At 37.5% G+C, this 16,094-nt stretch overlaps 1 pseudogene; it reads left to right on the forward strand.

Annotated features, from left to right (window-relative positions):
- Positions 1–2,287: 2,287 nt before the first annotated feature.
- LOC113178571 (apoptosis-stimulating of p53 protein 2 pseudogene) lies at positions 2,288–5,599 on the forward strand (annotated as a pseudogene).
- The last annotated feature ends 10,495 nt before the right edge of the window (positions 5,600–16,094 follow it).

Here is a 16,094-nt window from a genome sequence, read left to right on the forward strand (position 1 = left end):
TTTTCCTTTTTTCCCTAATTGAGCCTCCCCACTGAGAGATAAGTCCCTTTTATAGAACTTGTCAATGATAATTAAATTCCTCTGGCTCATCAAAGGCTTTTTTTTTTGTTTTGCATTTTTAAGATCAAGCCTATTTCCAGGCTGTGTTCAGTGGCACTCTCCTGAAATATCAGACACTGAGACAGTTTGGGTGGGAGAGTAACAACTGCAAAACTTGTCTGGGCATTTTAGCAAAACCCTGTATCAAAATAAAATTTTAAAAGGACTGGCAATGTAGGCAGTAGTGGAAAATCCCTTGCTTCTCTTCCCAGTACTACACACACACACACACACACACACACACATATGCTTAATTCACAAGTACATTTTGCTGTTCTGAATTGTTTTACTCTAATTAAAAAAATAAATTGGTAGAAAAGTTTGCTTGAAAAAAAAGAAATTGATGACTAAATTTCTCTTTTGTGTACTAATATATACTTAAATGACCTTAAAGAAACCTGTAATTTCCAGGATTTCTTTAAAAGGATGAATGTTGAAATTCTTCTGAATGTATCACTGTTAAAAAAAAGAGATGTCAAATAATTGTAAATAAAGTTGATCTAAATATACCTTGTTTTTTGCTTCAATGATTGCTGTGTCCATCAGCAGGTCTGATGCTGTGCCTGTGTTCTCATGGTCGACAGCGAAGTGCAGAGCAGTGCTGCCCCTGGCATCCACAACATTTGGATCTGCACCAGATTTCAGCAAAATCATATCACATTGTTCCTCCTGGAATTGTGCAGTGTGACAGGACTGCACCAAGAAAGGGCATATCAACTCCAGGAATTCACATTTAATATATGACAGGATTCACCAACTAGCCACACTTGGAAAAAAATGCATTGCTTCTAGGAATTCTAATAAAATCCATCTTCAGCTACTATCTACCTTAACCAGAACTGTGCTGCTGTTACTGCCACAGAAGTTAATGCAGCATTTCTTCTGTATCAGGAGTGTCACCACTTCTGGATGGCCACAGGCACAGGCATAATGAAGAGCAGTCCTATGAAAATGAAAGGATTTTCAGGAAAGTATAGAACACTATGTCCAAATAAAAATAAGTTATAAAAATTGCAAATGTTTAATATCGTATACTTCCTCATTTTTCCAAACAAATATTTAATTATTGTCTGCAGAAAGTATGTTCTTTCTTAGGCCTAACTACTGAAAACATCAATTACCTACTGGAAGGACTGGCAGTGGGGTGGGGCTGTTGTGCTGGGGTTGCAAGCCAGGACCTCACTCATGCTAGGCAATCATGGTACTCTCGAGGTACATCCCTTGCCCAGAGCAGCCAAGTAGAAAAGAAGGAAAATGGATGTCACAGCACAACCTCACTTGGAGTCTTACTTTAACCTCTGTTACTTACTAGATATTGCCTAGCCTTTTTATATGTCCCTTTCTTCACCCATAAACTGGGAATGAAGTAGTAGTTACCTAACAGGATAACACAGTGATGCTTAAGAGAGATTTTATGAAGAGGATGTAGAAATTCCAGTAAAAATGACAGTTCAATACTTGCCCTGAACTGCAGCCATGACAATATTTCACAATGATAACATTTGCATGAAGTAAAATAACACAAGTATACCTACTGGGCAGATGGGTTTGATTAAGGATCATAGATTGCAATCAGTATAAGAGGATCTTCTTACATTTATTCATCCTCAGTGTTGGAATGCAACTTACAATTCATGATGTTCTATAGTGGTAATTGGCAGCACTGGTGAGATAGTCTTCATACTCAGTATCATCTCACAATCTGTGGTGCCTTACAGTAGGTCAAATCAATACAAACAAAAGATAATTGAGAGTGCTTCTCATAGGCTTGGCATTTGATTAGATGTTACTAGTGAAAATTGCAGTGTACAGCCAGCACCTCCCTTCACAAGAGCAGTCTGGATATCTTGGGCAGGATGAGATTGGGGATAGGGCCAGTACAGGCTCCAAAGTCAGACCAGGCTTGGCAATAATTGTTTTTGGAACTGATGGGTGAGCCTGGACCTCCATAAGCATGGAGGAGATAAAGCCCAGTCCCAGGCCAGCAGGGGATGGGCTCATGGTTCATTGGCATTCCAACAACATAGGAGTCACCCACCCTGCCTCACAACAGGTCCACCACATCATGGGCAGCCTAGCCCTCTGCTTAGCTCTGCTCAGTGCACGCTGGACATCCAGGGGGCTTGGCTCTGCTGGGAGCACTGTCTCACCACCTGCTTTGATGCAGTTCAGATGCAAAATGATGCCAATGTTTCTAAGAGTGTACCTTAGTAACAATGACCAGCACTGCACGGAAGTTCCAGTTATTCCAGAGACAATATGCAGAGATGTGTTAAATCTGTGCACAGAAGCTGGCAAGAGTGACTGATGTTTGGCTGAATGTGTGTCTCTGAATGTCCAGTTGCTCATAATGAGAGAATGTTTGACATTCTTTAATGATTTGGAAGTCAGAGAAGTGAAGTTTGTTTCTTCTTTCCTCATGAATGCCCTCTGGCAGGGACATTGTAAATGGACTAAGGTCTCAGGATCAAAGTCCCAAGAGAAATGATGTAAAAATGCCTGCTGAATGTGAAAGAAAGGAGAATGGCATTAATAGTGCTAAAATAAATCTGGGGCTTTCTGAAATTAAAAAAAAAAATAGCATCTCACCAGCAGCAATGGATTGAAGCCCAGCATAAAATGCTGGCTACAAAGCAACAGCACTTGAAGTTTTTAAAACAATAAGATTAGTGTCAACAAAAACAAGCTGTGGAGCAGGAGAAGCTTAATAGTCTAAAAGAAGTATCTGAGAATCAGGAAGCCAAGCTAAAAAAATGTGAGTGTACTTAAAGTTCATGTGGAACAGAAGAGGCTAAGCAAGGGGATACTTGTGGAGGAAACTGAACAGATTTATGGTGTGTTCCAGCAAAAACAAAGGGAGCTCATTCTAACAGTGTCAAAAGTAGAAGAACTTACAAGGAAGCTAGAGATACTCAAGAATGGCAGGATTGATGGCTACCATGACAACCAGTCAGCTGGATCACGTCTACAAGGAAGTGCAGTTAAGAATTTGAATCTAGAGTAGAATGCCAAGCTGCAACAACAGAGGGAGTGTTTGAATAAATGCAATTCAAAAAGGGCAGTCATAGGAAATCAAATTATGAGCTGAGGAACTCACTGTGGAGAAAGAAGGCAGCACTGCAGCAAAGTGAAGATCTTCTAGTTTCATCTAAGGGAAATCTTCCTCAGCAAGCAGTGTCAGCCCTAAGCCATGTGGCTGCAGTATATCCATCTATCCAGTCCTCTACCATTCTAAGGATGCCATGGAGGCCTGAACTGCTAGTGAAGCCAGCTCTGCCTGATGGTTCCTTGGCCATGCAGATTTCAGAGTAGCCAATAAAGATATAAACATGGCCCAATATGACATCTAAGTGCATGGCACAAACTAAAGGCTCTAACATCCCTTCAACTGGCCCTGATTGGAGCCCTTCAAATGCAGATCTTTTCCTAAGTCCAGGCTCTTCTGTACCCCAAATTACTGGAAACGCTCTGGACCAACCTGATGATGGGGTAGTTCCACTGAGGGAGAAAGAGAAGAACATGCCTGCATTCTTGATGTTCAACCCAGTGGATGAGTGTGCTGCCCAGCCCTCCTTCGGTACACTCAGGAAAACCCAGAGCAGTAAAGATGTCTTGTGGGATGCTCAGGCAGCAAATACAAATTAGTTAAAGTACCACCTCCCATCCCCAGAAAACCAAAACAAGTTAACTTGTCTTATTTTGGACAAGTCTATCAATCACCTTCTGACATTAAGCCCAAATGAAAATCCTCAGCTGTTGCTAACAGCTGTTACAACCATTGGAAATAATCCCAAACCAGCAGGGCAGCAGCCAAGGGTGCTGCTACCTCCAAGCATACCTTCAGTTGGCCAAGATGAAACCCTTTCTCCAGGGTCTAAGCAAGAAAGTTTACCTGCTGCTGCAGTCTGGTCCTTTACCTTGCTGTCATTCAAAGATGCTTGCTGTTGGTCCAAGCTTCAGAAAAACTCAGACAATGGCATCCAGCTCTATATATTCCATGTATACACAGCATCAGGTTTCAGGAAAAAAAAATCCAGCAGGTTGTGCAGAGTGCACTAAGACACATACAGAATCACATTTTGCAAGTGTATATGACAAGCCTGTTATTGCTACTTCCTAAATTCACAGCAGCACCCAGAGAACCCCAATAGCCAGGGCAAGCATGGCAGTTCAGAACCTGAAACAGAAACTGTTTCTTCAGTTCATGAGGACCATGAAAATAAAAGAATTCCTTGACCACTCAGCCTAATCAAATTATTGCCTTTCTCATCTAACCATTACCGAAACCATAGAGATGCTGACTTAGAAACCTTATGAAAGAAAGAGTCTAATGCACCAGACCACTAAAGAAATGTAGCTCTATTACAGATCCAGAGGGTCCTAATGGACCAAATATTTAGAAAATTTGTATCAGAGCCCACAATAGCTGCAATGGAGAACACCTCTGTCCCATCATACCCATCTAAGTCATCAAACTCGATGACTCAGGAGGCTCCACATGAATTCTGAATCCATATTTATATATGGAGCCAGAGAAGGAGGTGGTCTCTTTAGTTCCTGAGTCACTGTCCCCAGAGAATGTGGGGAGTGCCCATTCACAGAACACTGACATGCCAGCATCTTCTCCTAGCCTTGATTATGTGCCTAAAGGAGTCCCAGGCAGCAGCCCAAATCTCCAGAACAATGCAGAGTAACCAATTCCAGAGGCTCCCCATCTGCTTGCAGTGTATCTGGAGGAGAGACCCCTATACCCACCTCTACACTACCCATGTGGGTAGTCTGAAGTGCTGGAGAAGACACTGTGAGCATGTGCCTACCTGAGACCACTGGGCAGGACTCCCTGGCTCCTGGAAGAAGTACAAACTTGCTTAAAACTGGCTCAGAGGGTGAAAGCTGGAATGAGAGTGAAATTCAATGTTCTTGCTTTACTCCTAGATTTATTTTTGGCAGGAGAGTTTGACCTCATGCAGAGAATTATTTATAAGGTTGATGACCCAAGCCTGCCCAATGATGAAGGCATCATAACTCTCCACAATTCTGTGTGTGCAGGCCACAGAGAAATCATTAAGTTCCTGGTGCAGTTTGGTGTGAATATAAATGTTGCTGACAGTGATGCATGGACCCCATTGCATGTTACTACCTCATGTAACAACATCCAGGTGTGTAAGTTTTGGGTATTCTGGAGCAGCTGTGTTTACCATGACCTACAGTGACATGCAGACTGATGCACATAAGCCTGGGGAGCTAGAGGAAGACTACACATAGTGCTCTCAATTTCTGCATGGATTTCAGAAAAAAATGGCATAATAATATAAGAGTCACTTATGCACTTTGGTATTATGAGCTTTAGAATGATAATTTACTTCCCATGAAAATAGGAGTCTGTGTGACAGTCATTCACAGGAAAAATGAAGATAAAATTGAGTGGTGGAGAACCACAGATCCTCCTAATCACCATCAGAATGCTCTCAGCTTATGCAAGGAATTTCATATCACCTAAGAACAAGCTTGCAAAATTGTTTGTCAATGTTCTCATTGTGTAATACACACTCCAGTTTTACTTACTGGGGTTAATCCATGCAGTTTGTGGCCAAATCAATTGTGGTAGGTGGATATAACTCACATCCCTGAATTTGGCACAAAGTGCTATATTCATGTTTTTATTGATACTTGTTCTCATTTTATTTTTGCCATTGCTTGAACATGAAAAAATACTCATCTAGTCACTTCTCACTGCTTAGCTTCTCTTGCAGTGCTAGGCCACATTCTACAAATTAAAACTGATAATGTTCAGCTATGCTAGTTCTTTTTGACAGTTTTGTGATCAATATCATATTGATCATCAGTTATTCTTTATAATCCTCCTAATCTGGTGGAGAGAATTACAAACAGGACAATGTAATGGACCATATCAGCAAAATATGGGGTAAAAGCTATGCTTGTGTCTTTCCAGAAGGCGCACCTCATCCTATCTGGGTTCCTGAGCATGCTGTTCATCATCACTATGGAGGATTCTGGAACCACAGTTTAAATGACTAAAGCTCAAACCAGAAGTGTTGATCCCAATTTCTACTGTGAACAAGAAACTGAGAAAGAAGAGAAGGAATTAGAGAAAATTCTCCAAAATCTTTAACCCATTTCATGATTTTTGTCACTCAGCTTATTATTAAAGGCAGAATTTGAGTCATACAATTGGTGGGAACTGAGCCTTCTTTTATTGTGGTACCTTTTTCAGTTCAACAACAAAACTGGCTTTGTCAATCTTTGCATGGTTGACAGGTAGCTTTTGATAATTTTCTGGACAAACAGAAAATTATTATCCTAATTATAATCTTATTCAATTTACTACTATAACCTCATCTAATTTCCCCCAAATTGTAGGCAATCAACTGATGGCTGAGGCAGTCATAGTATGACTGATGGCTTCAATTCAGTTAAGGATGGTTAAAATAGCCTTGTTCATACTAAAGTGGTGCAGACTCTTTATACTTCTGCTCAATAAGCAGACCTTATAGCTCTCATTCGGGCTTTATTTAATTTTGCTAATTAGCCAGTTAATATCTACAGTGATAGTACCTATAAAGTAGAAGTCACTATGCATATTGAATCAGCCATCATTGGATATATGTCATCAGAAGAGTGATTTTATTTATTCAATACATTACAAAAAACAATTCAAGTGAGTCAGCATCCTTGTTTAATTGGACACATAAGAATTCATTCCAAACTTCCAGGCCCCTCAACAATGGGCAATGCTATAGCTGATCATCTTATTGCAGCTTGTGAGAAGTTGCCTCCTTATGACTGTGCTCAAACGTTTCATATATTACCCCTCAGCCACCCACTCACAACCCAGCTTGCTGAAACTCAGCTTTGCCATCAGAACCACTGACTCAGCACACAGCTTTGCTGCAGGCCCACAGGATCCAGTGACAGACCCTGATCCACCTGGCCTAGGCTGTCTGGGCCTCTAGAACATGCCGCCCCCTTATACTATGATGCTTTGCCAAAGGTTGAGTGTTCTCCCTGATATGCGGATCCTAACTCACAACAAGGGAGGGTAGGGAGGGAAGGAATAGAAGTTCATTAGATTAGACATGGAAAATAAAGGGAAGGGCAGAGGTTGAAAACAGGAAAGACAGTAGAGTGAATTGGAGAGAACTTTCTTTTGCTCATAAATGGTTATATGGCCAGTGTAACTCCACATTATATACAACCACAAGAATGGGATCTAATTCAAATGGGTTGTATTCCATGTATGTACAATATGACAAAATATACTCTATTATCATGTCTATCTAAAAAAAAAAACAAATGAAAAAGTTTCTTTGGAACAGAGTGTAACGAAAAGAAAAAATAAGACCAGAATAGGAGACAATCCTTATGTAGCCTATGTCTGACAATGGAGTCACATCAAGAAAAATAACTTTTAATAAAACAACCAAACAAAAAAAGGCAAGGGATTTGAATAGACAGTCACGGACACACAAATGGCTATTGAAAATATAATTGCATTAGTAATCATTAGGGAAATGGAAATTAAAATTCCAAGGAAAATGTCTAAAACTAAAAAGACAGTAACAAGTATAGAAAAAAATGTAGAGCCAATAGAATTCCTGCTATTGCTCATTAGAATGTAAAACAGTGCAACAATTTTAGAATATAGACACTCACACATAGTTAAATATGCAGCTACCTAAGGCATTTACCCCAGGGATCTGAAAACATTTATGGATACAGAAACTGGTATACAAATGTTTGTGGCTTTCTGCATAAGAGCACAAACTAGAAATAGCTCAAATGTCCATAAATAGAAGAATAATCAAATTTTGGTATATCAATATAAGCAAATTATGAACATTAAGGAAAAGAAATTAACCACTGATAACTGCAACAACACTGATGACTCTTAAAAAATGTTCCAAACAAAAGAAATCAGATACAGAGCATATATATTTTGTGACTTGTTAATACATTCTTGAACAAGAAAAACTATATTTGTAAAAAGAAAAAGCAAGGCTGGCCTGGGACTAAAAGGAAATCTGGGAATTGATGCAAATAAATAGGTGAAAACTGTGAGAAGTGAGGAGAATGTTGTATGTTTGAGGTGACAGTTATATGGCATATATATTTTGCAAAACTTGAGTTGTACTTAGAATATGAAGATTTATTATGTGTAAATCAAACCTCAAAAAGAGGTTATATTTCAAAGACAATAAAGTACCCATCAAAATATTCTATTATTAGAAATACAGCTTTAAGGCAAAGACAATGGACATTTGAGTTGATGAGTTCTCTTAATTAATATCTCAGTTTATTCAGTTAATGCCATCGATTAGGATACAACAGAATATGCATTGGGTGAAAGTAGTCTTCCTTAGAATATTTTTGTGTATCACATTTCAAACATTAATTATTCGTGTTATTGTTAAGAATTTTGAGTATAACTGTATTTATATTATTCTACCCTTGGGGGATTGTGAATTGTGCTATTGCTCATTTTTATACATTTATCTGGATGAAAAGCAATTTGATGTCTTTTCTTGAGTGAGCATCCATTTTCCTTTTGTTTTAAATTTCTAATTAACATATACAGAAGTGAGTATATCTCATGTACAGTTAAATAATAATGATAACAAAAAGAGTTCTTCTAAGCACCTTCTATTGAACTGGTTTAAAAATTTTTCACATCCCTTTTGTACCCCCTGTGGGTGCATTCCCTTCTTCCCCACACAGACTTAATGACCACTACTAATCTTGTGTTAATTTACCTACTCTATGTCTTCATTTTGCATATTAACATATTGTTTTTTCATATATAGTATAAAAGCATGTAATTCTAAATTATATACATTTGGATGTTTTAGAGTTAAAATTATTCTTTATATATGTTTATATTATTCTCTTCATAGCTTTATAACTTTTATTTTTTTCCCCTCAATAATGCTTGTAGATGACTTATTGATGTTGACATATCAAGTGGTTGCTCACTTGTGTGATTATGTAGAATTCCATTGTAATGATTATACTGTATTTGTCCACTCAAAAAAAATGAAATTAGATCTTTCATCCTACACAAAATTCAACTTAAAGTAGATCAAGGACAGAAACTTTGCAACTTCTAGAAGAATATATGAGTTCCATATTCCAACATATTGGTGAAGGCATTGATTTCCTTATAAAGACCAATAAATATAAAGAAGTAACACCAAAGGATTACTAACCCGAACCCAGAACTCTCCACAGACTCTGCAGCAGCTCAGTGTATGCGGATCAAATGGCATCTACCCCCAAACATGATACTTGAAAATCCCTGAAGAGATGCCCTAGCCTTCTACATAAGTAGACAAACTGATGCTCCACCCCAGACTCAGGGATGGTATCCCGGTGTTGTACATCAGCCAGAATGGAGCCCACTCTGCCAAAAATCCCACACAAACAGTCTTCAATCACAGGTTCCACACTTGAAGACAGCCACAAAGTTCTATGCCATTTGAAAGAATAACCTGTGCAGAGGAGTGAGTGTTCAGCATTCCATAACCATCAGTAACAGCCATGACTCCTGCATCCTGTGTTTCTGTTCCCAACAGAAGCAGCCAGAAGATGCAGTATAACATACTCTTAGGTACTCTTGCTACAATTCAGGCCCCTGGACTGAAAAACAACAAAAAAATCTGGTGATAAAACCATAGTAATCTGGAAGGTAGTACTTGTGCCCCACCAGCATGAGGAGGATACAAAGTTCTAAGTCCCAGAGGGGCTAGTTAACTCAACTCTCATTCAGACTCACAGAAGACAGCTCTTGAAGATAACACCAAGCAACCAGCACAGAACCTGGGGCATACATTGTGCTAGTAAAGCCACAAAGTGACTTATAAAGATGAACACCACATATGTTAGCTACTACCCAGTGTACCCTAATAGTTTCTCACTGTACTGTGGCCTGAGGGCAGCAGATCCTTATGCACCCACCATGAGACATGTAGCACCACAGCAAAGAGTCTGAAATGCCTCAGAGACCACCATACCCCCCCACACACACACACCAAAATAGGCATGGGTAACTCAAACTGGAATTGACAGCACTGGACTTACAGAGCAAAATATTACTACAATTTTATACCTGGATGAAAGGAACTAAGTAGGCATCTTCTACATGCCACACTCAGCTCCATGTTTTGCTGATAGATTGCTTGAATCTGATGTGATTGCAGTAGCAAGAGTTCATGATCTTATCTCAAACTCTTGCTCATACTGGGAACAGGTAAGTGTATACACAGTATGGGAGAACAATACCTGGGTATTTGCCCTATCCAGGGAACTTATGATAAAAAACAACTCACTAATTAATCCTTTGCATGAAATTATAAGAATAATCATCCCAGCACATGGGTAGACATACAAACAATAAAAAAAGGGAGCAAGCCAGTCCAAACAGCCCACAAATTTCAATAACTGATCTCACTGACATGAAATGTTGAAGAAAGGAGGCTGGGGATGTGGCTCAAGTGGTAGCGCTCTCGCCTGGCATGCGTGCCGCCCGGGTTCAATCCTCAGCACCACATACAAAGATGTTGTGTCCGCCGAGAACTAAAAAATGAATAAATAAATATTAAAAAATTCTCTCTCTCTCTCTCTCTCTCTCTCTCTCTCTCTCTCTCCCACTCTCTCTTTAAAAAAAAGAAATGTTGAAGAAAGAATTTTAAAAATTTATATTTACAATGATCAATGAACTATAAGAAGTAAGGAATGAACTAGAGGAAAAAATATGGAAAGAGAAATATTATTTCAATAAATAAAGAGTGATTCTATGAAAAAAGAAAACAGAAATCTTAGGAAAAGAAGATTAATCCACACAGTAGACACATTCTCAAGCCTTGAAGAGAAAGATTACAATGTTCAAGGTAACATTTTCAACAAAGAAAAGACATTAAGATACAATGCACATAATATAGAAATTCAGGATAACATTAAGAGAACACATTTAAGAATGCTTAGTGTAGACAAAGGCACCTAAGCACAAACTAAAGGAATGCACAAGGTTTTTAATGAAATGATAACAGAAAATTTTCTAAACTTCAGAGATTAGTCGTAAATCTCCATTCAAGACACACTTAGAACCCCTAAGAGACAAGAGCACAAAAGATGTTCTCTAAAATGCATTATAATGAAAAAGTCTAGCATATGCAATGAGGATTGAAGTTTGAAAACCTGGAAGAAAAAACTTGAAGCCATTTTTTAAGGTAGCCAATTAGAATTTCAACTAATTTCTCAGTGGTAACATTAAAAAATAAAAGGGCTTCAAAACATATCTCTCATGTCTTGAAAAAAAAAGGTGCCAACCAAGCTTATTATATCCACCCACCCAAATGATCCTACACAATTGAGTATGAAATGAAAACCTTCCATGATGAATAGAAGGTCAAATAATTCAATAATCAATATCACTGGAAAGGACTTCTCATTGGTAATTACAATTTTTTTTAGAAAATGCCACCACTACTCCCCAAATGCTCGCACACACAATCTCACAATTATATTAAAATATGGAATACATACATACATATAGTAAAACTCTTCTCTTTTATACGTTGCATGACAAATATGCTGAGATTTCAAAATACCTATTCATACAAATACATACTTTCAAATATTTGAAGAGGAATAGAGAAAATACCTGAGAATTCATTTTCTCTATTGCTATACTCACCTCCTTTTGATAGAAAAGTAGATTGTGCAGAATCTCTTCAACTATATTCCTTTCATTCTCCTCATTAATATTTTCCCTAAGAAGTCATAAAATTTAAGTCGGCAATTAAAAAAACTCCCCCTATCACCAGTAGAAAGAAAATACTTCAAAAAATTCTTCTAAACTAGGATATCCTGCCAAATGTGGTGGCACACATCTTTAATCTTAGCAAATTGGAAGGCTGAGGCCGGAGGATTGCAAGTTCCAGACCAGCCTCAGCCATTTAGAGAGGTCCTAAAAAACTTAGTGAGACCAAACTAAGAAGTACTGGGGATGTGGTTCAGTTAGTAACTTCCCCTGGAACCAATCCTCAGAGAAAAAAAAATCATGACACCAGGTCATATTTATAGGCAAGCAAACAACGCTCCCTTCTGACTTCTCAATTAAAACTCTAAAATGAAGGAGGGCCTGTAATGAGACATTTTGAGACTTAAAAGAACACAATTCCCAGACAAGATTCCTATATCCAACAAACTCTCCTTCATATCTCACAATATAAGTCCTAGCTAATAGAACAAAGGCAATATAATCTCACACATCCCATCAGACCATACTGAAATTAAACTAGAATTCAATGGCAAGAAAAATAATTAAAACCACATATGGATTTTGAAGGATATTCTTTCAAATAAACAATAGCAGAATAAAGATATCCTTTAAACAAATAAGAGCAAAGATAAAAGTAATCAATATATCTAAGACAGTATGAAAACAATTAGTGGAAAATATTTACCATTGAATACCTGCTTTTGAAAAATAATAGCTTCAAATAAGTGAAATTATACTGTACATCTCAAAACCTTAGGATAAGAACAATCAACTGGCTCCAAAACCAGTAGAACACAGGGGGAAGGGGGGGAGCAAAAATTAGTGAAATTGAGAAAAAATACAAAGAAACAAACAACAACAACAACAAAAAATGAACAACAACAACCACCAGGGAATTTGATATTTGAAATAATAAGGATTGGAAAACACATAGCCAAACTAACTAAAGGAAAGAGAGAAGATCAAATCCACAAAGGCAGAGATGACAAAAGGGATATTAGCATAGATACTTTTTTTTCTTTTTTCTTTTTTTTTAAAGAGAGAGAGAGAGAGAGAGAGAGAGAGAGAGAGAGAATTTTTTAATATTTATTTTTCAGTTCTCGGCGGACACTACATCTTTGTTGGTATGTGGTGCTGAGGATCGAACCCGGGCCGCATGCATGCCAGACGAGCACTCTACCGCTTGAGCCACATCCCAAGCCCTAGCATAGACACTTTTGAAATCCAAAGGATCATTAGAAATTACTGTGAAAATGTTGACTTTACCAAACTGGAAAATCTAGAAGACACTAACAAATTTATTGACACATATGACCTGACCATGTTGAACCAGAGAAAGGCAGAAAACCTAAACAGTCCAATATCAATTAATAAGCTGGAAACCATATTTAAAAGCCTACCAACAAAGAAAAGACAGGACCAATGGATTCTCAGATGAATTCTACCAAACCTTTAAAAGAGTAATGACATTGGTCTTTCTCAAATTATTCTATGAAATCAAAGGGATCATTCCATAGCCCTCATACCCAAACCCAACAGATGCACCAAGGAAAGACAACAACAGATCCAAATCCCTGATGAATATATAAATGCAAAAATCCATAATATTTTGGATGCAAAATGCATTAAAATGCCATGTTCAAGTGACCGTTCTTCCAGAGATGCAAAGATAGTTTGACATTAGAAAAATCAATAAGGGTAATTTACTACTTAAAGAGAATAAGAAAAAAACGGCATTCTTGTCCCTCCAAAATGAAATAATGAAACACCTGTGTGAAAATAAAAATGCTATTGTACCCTTCACTCGTGTCACATAAAAACTCATTTTCCAATGCAATAAGTTCCTTTACCATGCAATTTTTCCTTTACCATGCAATTTCCCTAATTGCATGGTAAAGGAAGGAGACCCTCATTGTTATACAAAATTACATATAAGAGGAAGTGAGAGGAAAGAGGAAAAAAACAAGAGAGAGAAATTAATTACAGTAGATGGGGTAGAGAGAGAAGATGGGAGGGGAGGGGGTGGAGGAACAGTAGAGGATAGGAAGAGCAGCAGAATACAACATACACTAGTATGTCAGTATGTAAAAAAGTGGATGTGTAACCAATGTGATTATGCGATCTGTATACGGGGTAAAAATGGGAGTTCATAATCCGATTGAATCAAATGTATGAAATATGATATGTCACAAGCTTTGTAATGTTTTGAACAACTAATAATAAAAAATAAATAAACAAAAAAACAAATGCAATAAGTTCTGAAATAAAATGAGAATGTAAAGCATGGGAAAGTCAGTGTAAGAAAGGGTGGGCTAGGGAGCATGTCGTGGTGCACACCTGGAATATCAGGTTCACTGGAGGCTAAGGCAGGATCACAATCGTGGGGAGGATCACAATTGTGAGGCCAGCCCCAGCAACTGAGCAACATCCTGAGGCAAAATAAAAACTTTCAAAGGGCTGAGGATGCAACTCACTGATAGGACACCCTGGCTTCTATTCCTAGTATCACAAAGGAAGGGGAACAAGTAACAATAAATATAAAAGAGAGGTATTTCTTTGCAAACTTACACAAAACAATACTTTTCAAAATTTCATAAATTATTCAATATTAATAGAAATTGGATTCATCAGATGATACCAATAAAGGGTACAAGGAGAAGTCACAGAATCAAAGAAATTCATTTTCTTACATATAATCAAATACACAATGAAATGTTTAGAGAGACCCCAAAAGAAAAGCAGGCAAGAGGCTTGAAAAGTCACATTTTAAAGGAGACATCTAAGTGTTCAATAATCATAATTTTCTTCTATTAGGTGTAGGGTCTCTGTTCTAGTGCCTAAGTCTTTGATCTACTTTGAGTTGATTTTTGTGCATGGTGAGATCTTTTTGCTACGTATGCATTTCCAGTTTTTCGAGCACCATTTGTTGAATAGGATATCTTTTCTTTAGTGAATGTTTTCGGCACCCTTGTCTAGTATAAGCTAACCATATTTGTGTGAGTTTGTGTCCTCTATCCTGTACCATTAGTCTACAAGTCTATTTTGGTGCCAATAAAATGCTGTTTTTGTTACTATAGCTCTGTAGTGTAAAGTCTGGTATTGTTATGCCTTCTGCTTTTCTTTTATTGCTAAGGATGAAATATTCTATATATGTCTGTTATTTTTCTCTCTTATTATTTTTCCAAATAAATTTCATGATTGCTTTTTCTACTTCTATGAAGAATGTCATTGTGATTTAATAGGAATTGCATTAAACTGTATAATTTAGTACAAATTTGGTAGTATGGCCATTTGACAATATCAATTCTTCGAATCTAGGAGCATGGGAGATCTATCCATCTTCTGAGTTTTTTTTCAATTTCTTTCTTTAGTGTTCTGTAGTTTCCACTGTAGAGGTCTTTCACCTCTTTTGTTAGATTGATTCCCATTTTTTTTTTTTTGAGGCTATTGTGAATAGAGTAGTTTTCCTAATTTCTCTTTCAGTGGATTCATCATTGATGTTTAGGAATGCATTTGTTTTATGGGTGTTGATTTTATATCCTGCTACTTTGCTGAATTCACTTATTAGATCTAGAAGTTTTCTGGTTGAATTTTTTGGATCTTCTAGATATAGAATCATGTCATTCAGCAAACAGTGATAGTTTGAGTTCTTCTTCACCTATTTGCATCCCTTGAATTTCTTTCTTTTGTCTAATTGCTCTGGCTAAAGTTTCAAGGATGATGTTGAATAGAACTGGTGAAAGAGGACATCCTTGTCTTGTTTCAGTTTTTAGCGGGAATGCTTCCAATTTTTCTCCATTTAGAATGATGCTCACCTTGGGTTTAGCATATACCTCTTACAATGTTGAGGTATGTTCCTACTATCCCTAGTTTTTCTAGTGTTTTGAACATGAATACAATAATACTGGGTGTATTTAACACACCTCTCTCACTACTGGACAGATCTTCCCAACAAAAACTAAATAAGAAAACTATAGAACTAAATAATACAATCAATAGTTTTGAATTAACAGACATATATAGATTATTTCATCCATTAACAAGCAAATATACTTTCTTCTCAGCAGCACATGGCTCCTTCTACACACACACACACACACACACACACACACACACACAAAATAAAAGTTATTATAAAAGAGTAATTCATGATAAGGGTCTTACATGGGTATTTATTTTGAAATATTTCACATTTCTT

The sequence above is a fragment of the Urocitellus parryii genome, assembly GCF_045843805.1.
Source record: "Urocitellus parryii isolate mUroPar1 chromosome 9 unlocalized genomic scaffold, mUroPar1.hap1 SUPER_9_unloc_5, whole genome shotgun sequence".
NCBI lineage: Eukaryota > Metazoa > Chordata > Mammalia > Rodentia > Sciuridae > Urocitellus > Urocitellus parryii.